This window comes from Piliocolobus tephrosceles, chromosome 21 (assembly GCF_002776525.5).
Source record: "Piliocolobus tephrosceles isolate RC106 chromosome 21, ASM277652v3, whole genome shotgun sequence".
Taxonomy (NCBI): Eukaryota; Metazoa; Chordata; class Mammalia; order Primates; family Cercopithecidae; genus Piliocolobus; species Piliocolobus tephrosceles.
Window position 1 is genome coordinate 45,181,337 of NC_045454.1, and position 9,298 is coordinate 45,190,634.

Below are 9,298 nucleotides of genomic sequence, written 5' to 3' on the forward strand. Positions count from 1 at the left end.
CCTGGTGAAGGACCACTTCTTCTTCTTCTTTTTTTTTTTTTTTGAGATGGAGTCTCACTCTGTCACCCAGGCTGGAGTGCAGTGGCACGATCTCAGCTCACTGCAACCTCCGCGTCCCACGTTCAAGCAATTTTCGTGCCTCAGCCTCCCGAGTAGCTGGGAGTGCAGGCGCACGCCACCATGCATGGCTAATTTTTGTAGTTTTAGTAGAAACGGGGTTTCATCATTTTGGCCAGGCTGGTCTTGAACTCCTGACCTTAGGTGATCCGCCCACCTCGGTCTCCCAAAGTGCTGGGATTACAGGCGTGAGCCACCGCACACGGTCCCATTTTTTTTTTTTTTTTTTTTTTTTTGAGATGGAGTCTCACTCTGTTACCCAGCCTGATGTGCGGGTGCAGTGGCAAAACTTCAACTCATTGTAGCCTCTGCCTCTCGTGTTCACATGAGTCTCATGCCTCAGCCTCCCAAGTAGCTGGAAGTGCAGGAGCGCGCCACCATGCCTGGCTAAGTTTTTGTATTTTTAGTAGAGATGGAGTTTCACATTGCCCAGGCTGAAAAATAAAAAATTTAAAAATTAGCCAGGTATGGTGGTGCATGCCTGTGGTCCCAGCTGCTTGGGAGGTTGAGGCAGGAGGATCCTTTGAGCCCAGGAGTTTGAGACTGCAGTGAGCTATGACTGCACCATTGTACTCCAGCCTGGATGACAGACAGAGACCCTGTCCAAAAAAGCAAAAAATGACCGAAGTACAGAATCCGAAGTATAAAATGAATATTTGAGAGTCCATACTGATGTCAAGAAATGAGCAGGCCAGGCCTGGTGGCTCACATCTGCAATCCCAGCAGTTTGAGAGGCCGAGGCGGGAGGATCACTTGAGGCCAGGAGTTCCAGACCAGCCTGGACAACACAGCGAAACCCCATCTCTACTACAAATAAAACAAATTAAAGAAATTAGCTGGGTGTGGCAGTGCACACCTGTAATCCCAGCTATTCAGGAGGCTGAGGTGGGAGGACTGCTTGAGACTGGAAGGTTGGGGCTGCAGTGAGCCGTGTTTGCATAAGTGCACTGCAGCCTGGGCAACAGAGCAAGACCCTGTCTCAAAAAAAAAAAAAAAAAAAAAGGAGCACATAATTTCATAATAGGAGATGAGGGACTTCTTCCCCTGCAGAAGAATTTCAAATAATTCATGTAGATGCACTCTTAAGGAGTGGAACGTAACTCTCCAGTCCTTAGGTGTAAGCCACACAGGGTGCCTTGCTTCCAAAGAGCACAGTATGGAAGGAGGAAAGAGGAAAAAAAAGGATACAGTGGAGAAACCTAACACACTACTCCAGCAGATGATCAAAGACAACCTTGACAGTCAGAAATTATGTTGTTAGTATGTACTTTTTTTTTTTTTTGATCCCACCACGGCTGGAGTGCAGTGGTGCGATCACAGCTCACCGCAGCCTCCACCTCCTAGGCTCAAGCAATCCTCCCACCTCAGCCTCCTGAGTAGGTGGGACTACAGGCCACCACACCTGGCTATTTCTTTTTTTCTTTCTTTTTTTGTTTTTTTTTAGACAAAGTCTCATTCTGTAACCCAGGCTGCAGTGCTGTGGTGAGATCTGGGCTCGCTGCAACCTCCGCATCTTGGGTTCAAGTGATTCTCCTGCCTCAGGCTCCTGAGTAGCTGGGATTACAGGCGCCTACCACCATGCCTGGCTAATTTTTGTCTTTTCAGTAGAGACGGGGTTTCATCATGTTGGCCAGGCTGGTCTTGAACTCCTGACCTCAAGTGATCCACCTGTCTCGGCCTCCCAAAGTGCTGGGATTACAGGCGTGAGCCACTGCGCCCAGCCTCACATGACATTTAATCATCTCCTTCCATTCAACTGGGACAGTTTCTCAGGAACTGAGAGGCTAAGGCTGGAGAATTGCTTGAACCTGGGAGGCGGAGGTTGCAGGGAGCCAAGATCATGCCATTGCACTCCAGCCTGGGTGACAGAGTGAGACTCTGTCAAAAATAAATAAATAAATAAGAAATCTTGCATGGGATCCTGGGACAGAAAAAGGACATTAAGGGAACGCTGAAGAAACTGAATGAAGAATAGACTTTAGTTACTAAAAATGTATCAATATTGTTTCATTCCTGGGAGGCAGACGTTGCAGTGAGCTGAGATCGCATCCCTCCACTCCAGTGTGGGCAGCAGAGCGATACTCTGTCTAAAAAAAAAAAAAAAAAAAAAAAAAAAAAAAAATTGGTTCATTCATTGTATCAAATGTGCCATATCAGTGAAAGATGTTAATAAAAGGGGAAATTGGATCGTGTATGTGTTGGGGGAGAATGAGTGTACTCGAACTCTCTGTACCATCTACTTGATTTTTCTGAAAATTTAACACTGTTCTTTAAAAAGTCTATTAGCTGGGCAAGGTGGCACAAGCCTGTAGTCCCAGCCACTCAGGAGACTGAGGCAAGAGGGTCACTTGAGCCCAGGAGTTGGAGGCTGCAGTGAACTGTGATCACACCACTGGACTCCATCCTGGGCAACAGAGTGAGACCCTGTCTCCAAGAAAATGAAAATAAAAGGCCAGGCGCGGTGGCTCAAGCCTGTAATCCCAGCACTTTGGGAGGCCGAGGCAGGCGGATCACTTGAGGTTGAGAGTTTGAGACCAGCCTGACCAACATGGAGAAACCCCATCTCTAATAAAAATACAAAGTTAGCTGGGCATGTTGTCACATGCCTGTAATCCCAGCTACTCGGGAGGCTGAGGTGGGAGAATTGTTTGAACCTGGGAGGCAGAGGTTGCAGTGAGCCGAGATCGCCCATTGCACTCCAGCCTGGACGACAAGAGCGAAATTCCGAAAAAAAAAAAAAAAAAAGGGAAAAAAGAAAATTAAAATTAAAATTAAAAAATAAAAAATAATAATAATAAAATAAAAAAGTCTATTAATACAGGAAGGAATTTAAAAGGCTTGCAGAACATGAGCCCAGCTGTCACAAAATTACTATGTCAAATTACTGTAATGATTCTATGTATGTATTGATTGATTGATTGATTGATTGGGATAGGGTTTCACTCTGCCACCCCGGCTGGAGTGCAGTGGTGTGATCATGGTTCACTGCAGCCTGGACCTCCCAGGCTCAAGCAATCCTCCCACCTCAGCCTTCCAAGTAGCTGGGACCACAAGCATGTGCCACCACATCTGGCTATTTTTTATTTTGCAGAGGTGGGGTCTCGCTATGTTGCCCAGACTGCACTAGAACTCCTGGGCTCCAGTGATCCTCCTGCCTTGGCCTCCCAAAGTCCTAGGATCACAGGCGTGAGCCACCGTACCCAGCCTTTAAAGATTCTAAAAGCTGACCGGGGCACAGTGGCTCATGCCTGTAACCCCAGCACTTTGGGAGGCCGAGGCAGGCAAATCACCTGGGGTCAGGAGCTCGAGACCAGCCTGGGCAACATGGTGAAACCCTGTCTCTATTAAAAACATAAAAATGAGCCAGGCGTGGTGGAGCAAGCTATTCTGGAGGTTGAGGCAGGAGAATCGCTTGAACCTAGGAGGCGGAGGTTGCAGTGAGCCAAGATTGTGCCACAGCACTCAAGCCTGAGAAGCAGAGTGAGACTCCATCTCAAAAAACATAAATAAAAATAAAGGTTCTGAAAGCTTTTTTTTTTTTCTGGACTCTCTCATCTAAATGGAAAATCAACAGTTTGGGACCAGCTGCAGGCTGCGGTTCATACTTTGAGTAGTGCCAGTATAGGGTTTCTTGATCACGCCACTATCGAGATGTAGAATATTTGGATAACTGTTTGCTGTGGGGGCCGTCCTGTGTATTGCATAACGTTTAGCAGCACCCTTGGTCTCTACCTACCAGATGCCAGTAGCAGCCCCACCAGCTCCAGGCATTGCCAAACATCCCCCAGCAGGCTGAATCATTGTCCCCTTGAAAACCATGCACAGGCTGGGCACAGTGGCTTACTCCTGTAATCCCAGCCCTCTGGGGGGGCCGAGGCAGGTGGATCACTTGAGGTCAACAGTTCGAGACCAGCCTGGCCAACATGGTGAAACCCCATCTCTCCCAAGAATATACAAAAAAAAGTCAGCTGGGCATGGTGGTGCACACCTATAATCCCAGCTACTCGGGAGGCTGAGGCAGGAGAATCGCTTGAACCCGGGAGGCGGAGGTTGCGGTGAGCCGAGATCGTGCCACTGCATTGCAGCGTGGGCGACACAGCAAGACTCTATCTCAAAAAAAAAAAAAATAGAAAAAAAAAAAAAGAAAAAGAAAGAAAGAAAAAGAAAACCGCGTATATATGGGTGACAAAATCAAACCTGAGAACTTGGTCCAGAAAAACCCATGCATATCTGTGGGCTTCAGGTGGCCCTTGGGGGACCTGGTGTTTCTAAGACAATTTCGGGTAGATCACAGAGGCTTCAGTAACGAGGTCAGCCCCAGGGTGTGGCTTTGGGGCCGGGGAGCACGCACGGGTACAGAATGTGTTGGGAGATGGATTTGGCAGGGCTTGTGGTGGATGGGAACAGGCGGCCAGGAGAGGGAGGGCGGAGCCTTGGAAGATGCCCAGATCTCTGCCTTTCGCAAGCAGGTAGATGGTGGTGCTGCATGCTGAGATGGGGACAGGAGATGAGGGGCCAGGCTGGGTGGGGAAGATGAGTTTCGTCTTGGTCGGGTTGAGTTTCACATCCCGGAGGGCCGTCAAGGAGGCCAGAAATGTGTCATCTTTACCATGTGATGAATGTTGGCCCAGGTGCCTCCACCGATCCACAAGATCCCCAGAGCAGTGAGAGGAGGGAGCTGTGATCGCGCCACCGCGTTCCAGCCTGGGTGACACAGTGAGACCCTATCTCTCTTTAAAACAAAAAACAAAAAAGGCCGGGCGTGGTGGCTCACACGTGTAATCCCAGGACTTTGGGAGGCCAAGGCGAGCAGATCACTTGTGGCCTGGAGTTCAAGGCCACTCTGGCCAACATGGTAAAACCCCATCTCTATTAAAAACACACACACGCCGAGACAGCCACCCGTCTGATCACCAGGAGGTCAGGAGATCAAGACCATCCTGGCTAACACGGTGAAACCCCGTCTCTACTAAAAAAAAAAAAAAGAAAAAAAATTAGCCGGGCATGGTGGCGGGTGCCTGTAGTCCCAGCTACTGGGGAGGCTGAGGCAGGAGAATGGCATGAACCAGGGAGGCGGAGCTTGCAGTGAGTGGAGATCATACCACTGTACTCCATCCAGCCTGGGCGACAGAGCAAGACTCCGTCTCAAAACACACACACACACACACACACACACACACACACACACACACACATTAGCTGGGCGAGGTGGCGGGCGCCTATAGTCCCAGCTACTCGGGAGGCTGAGGAAGGAGAATGGCATGAACCAGGGAGGCAGAGCTTGCAGTGAGTGGAGATCGCGCCACTGCACTCCAGCCTGGGCGACAGAGTGAGATTCCGCCTCAAAAACAAAACCAAAAAAATTAACCAGGCGTGGTGGTGCAGGCCTGTAATCCCAGCTACTCGAGAGGCTGAGGCACGAGAATCACTTGAACCTGGGAGGCAGAGGTTGCTGTGAGCCAAGATCATGTCACTGCACTCCAGCCTGGGTGATAGAGCAAGAAAAAAAAAAAAAGCTCCGAAGCTGTGAAAAGACATCAAAGAAACTTAGGTGCATATGGCTAAATGGAAAACACAGTCACTCTGAAAGGACTACTTATTGTGTACTCCAACTCTATGACATTCTGAAAAAGGCAAAACTATGAAGATAGTAAAGTTCAGTGGTTACTAAGTGTTAAGAGGGAGGATGGATGAGTGGGTGGAACACAGAGGATGTTTAGGGCAGTGAAACTACTCTGTATGATACTATAATGGTGGGCTGGGCACCGTGGCTCACGCCTGTAATCCCAGCACTTTGAGAGACCAAGGTGGGCGGATCACTTGAGGTCAGGAGTTCGAGACCATCCTGGCTAACATGGTGAAACCTCGTCTCTACTAAAAATACAAAAAATGAGCTGGGCATGGTGGTGGGCGCCTGTAGTCCCAGCTACTCGGGAGGCTGAGGCAGGAGAATCACTTGAACCCGGGAGGCGGAGGTTGCAGTGAGCCGAGATCGCGCCATTGCACTCCAGCCTGGGGGACAGAGCAAGCCTCTGACTCAAAACAAACAGACAAACCTAGACTGGGAATATAGGTGTGCCAGTGATAGAAGTGGAAGCTCCATGGAAAGTGAGACATGGGGTTGAGGATGTGGCCCTGGGAGGGAATGGAGGAGGAGAAAGAGGAGGCTCTGAGTTTCCAGAGAGGGAGGAAATCAAGCAAACAAGGGAACAAAGGCTTCGGGAAGGTGGGAGTAGTCTCCAGTGTCCTGGGCTGGCCTGGAGGCTGTGTGAGATAAGAAGTGGGTGGCTGCATTAGATCCAGGGACACGGCATCCTGTCGTGACCTTGGGGAAGATGGTCTTAGCGGTATGTGTGTGGGAAGGCAGGAAAGAGGGTGTCTGATGAGGAAGTCAGTCAGAGGAGTCAGTGAGGGAGGCTCACCTAAAACCTGCCCTCCTAAACCTCTCTGCATCATCACCCACCATCCACTCTTTTTTTTTTTTTTTTTTGATTGTTTTATTTTTTGAGACAGAGTCTTGCTCTGTCATCTAGGCTGGAGTGCAGTGGTGCGATCTCGGCTCACTACAACCTCCGCCTCCTGGATTCAAGTGATTCTCGTGCCTCAGTCTCCAAAATAGCTGAGATTACAGACACCCGCCACCACGCCCAGCTAATTTTTGTATTTTTAGTAGCGATAGGGTTTTACCATGTTGGCCAGGCTGGTCACAAACTCTTGACCTCAGGTGATCTGTTTGCCTCGGCCTCCCGAAGTGCTGAGATTACAGGTGTGAGCCACCGCAAACCCGGCCACATCCAGTCCTTTTGAGGTAGGAGTCAGGACTGGACTCCTGAGATGGGGCTAAGAGCCTGGACGAGACTGAAGGCTAGCCGGAACAGCCCAGGCATGGTGGCTCATGCCTGTAATCCCCACACTTTGGGAGGCTGAGGCCAGTGGATCACCTGAGGCCAGGAGTTCAAAACCAACCTGGCCAAGATGAGGTAACTCCATCTCTACTGAAAATATGAAAATTAGCTGGGCATGGTGGTAGGCGCCTGTAATCCCAGCTATTTGGGAGGCTGAGGCAGGAGAATATTGAACCTGGGAGGCAGAGGTTGCAGTGAGCCGAGATCACACCACTGCACTCCAGCCTGGACAACAGACTGAGCCTCCGTCTGCCAAAAGCAAACAAACAAAAAACACTAGCTGAAAAAGGGAACAGGTGAAAGCACCTCTCCCTAGGACACGCCCTCCAGTGGGCCATGTCAGTTTACCATTGCCATAGCAACACGCAGAACTTACCACCCCTTTCCATGGCAGTCACCCAGAAGTTACCACCCTTTTCTAGAAATTTCTGCATAATCTGCCCCTTCATTTGCATGCAGTTAAAAGTGGGTATAAGTCTCACTGCAGCACTGCCTCTCAGCTGCTATTCTGGGCTCCCTGACTGTGGAGCAGCCCTGCTCTGCCAGGAGCAGAACCTCTGCTGTTGCTGCCACTTCAGTAAAAGTTACTCACACCACCAGCTCACCCTTGAATTCTTTCCTCGGTGAAGCCAAGAACCTTCCTGGGCTAAGCCCAAACTTTGGGGCTTGCCTATCCAGCATCCCTTCCCTCTCTCCTCTCCCAAGCTGTTCTTTCCTGCATTCCCATCCTTCCTCCTTCGGTGTCCTGTTTTGTTTTGTTTTGTTTTGTTTTGTCTTGTTTTGTTGAGTCAGAGTCTCCCTCAGTCACCCAGGTTGGAGTACAGTGGCACAATCTCGGCTCACTGCAACCTCTGCCTCCCAGGTTCAAGCCATTCTCCTGCCTCAGCCTCCTGAGTAGCTGGGACTACAGGTGTTAGCCACCACCATGCCCGCGTAACTTTTTTTTTTTTTCCAGTAAGAATAGGGTTTCACCATGTTGACCAGGCTGGTCTGAAACTCCTGGCTTCAAATGATCCACCCACCTTGGCCTCCCAAAGTGTTGGAGTTACAGGCGTGAGCCACCACACCTGGCCTTTCTTCCTTTCTTCCCTTCCCCTTCCTTCCTTCCTTCCTACCTTCCTACCTTCCTTTCCTTTCCTTCTCTTTCTCTTTCTTTCTCTTTCTCTTTCTTTCTTTCTCTTTCCTTCTTTCTTTCTTTCTTCCTCCTTTCTTTCTTTTTTTCTTTCTTTCCTTCTTTCTTTCTGACAGAGTCTCACTCTGTCACCCAGGCTGGAGTGCAGTGGCGTGATCTCCCAAGCAGCTGGGTTTATAGGCACCCACCACCACGCCCAGCTAATTCTTGTATTTTTAGTAGAGATGGGGTTTCACCATGTGGGCCCCCATGTTGGCCAGGCTGGTCTCGAACTCCTGACCTCAGGTGATCCACCCACCTCAGCCTCCCGAAGTGCTGGGATTGCAGGCGTGAGCCACCGCGCCCGGCCCGTGTCCTCATTTTCTGTTTCTTGTCCACCTCCTATCTTTCCCCCAAACTCAATCCCTGTTGTGGAATTGTAGACTATTCCAGAAGAACGGAGCCTTAAACATCTGCTGGTCCAAACCTTTCCCCAGAGCTCACAAAATTCAGCCTATCCTTGATTCTTTCCGTGAACAGGGAGCTCATTATTGAGAAAAGCTGTATTTTCTAGCTCTGTTGGCCACACAGTTATTCCTTTAGCAGAATCATGCATACAGTAAGTACCCAACTGATGTTTGTGGAATCTGTTTCCTGGCCTTTCTGGGACTTTCTGAACCCCCATCACCCTGACTTACCTTTCAGTATGCTCTCCTCACTTCTCAACTTCTCTGAGTTATGTATCCTAAGGCTGGGTGCAGTGTCTTATGCCTGTAATCCCAGCACTTTGGGACGCCAAAGCGGGAGGATCGCTTGAGCCCAGGAATTGGAGACCAACCTGGGCAACAAAGGGAGACCCACATCTCTACAAAAGATTTAAAAAGTTCGCAGGGTGTGGTGGAGCACATCTGAAGCCCCAGCTACTTAGGAGGCTGAAGCAGGAGGATGTCTTGAGCCCGGGAGTTTGAGGCTCCAGTGAGCCATGATCACTCTACTGCACGGCAGCCTGGGAAACAGAGTGAGAACTTGTGTGTGTGTATATGTGTGGGTGTGTGTGTGTGTGTACATATATATACACACATATGTACACATACACATATATACACACATAGGCACACACATATATACATATATACACATATACACATATATACAGACATATACA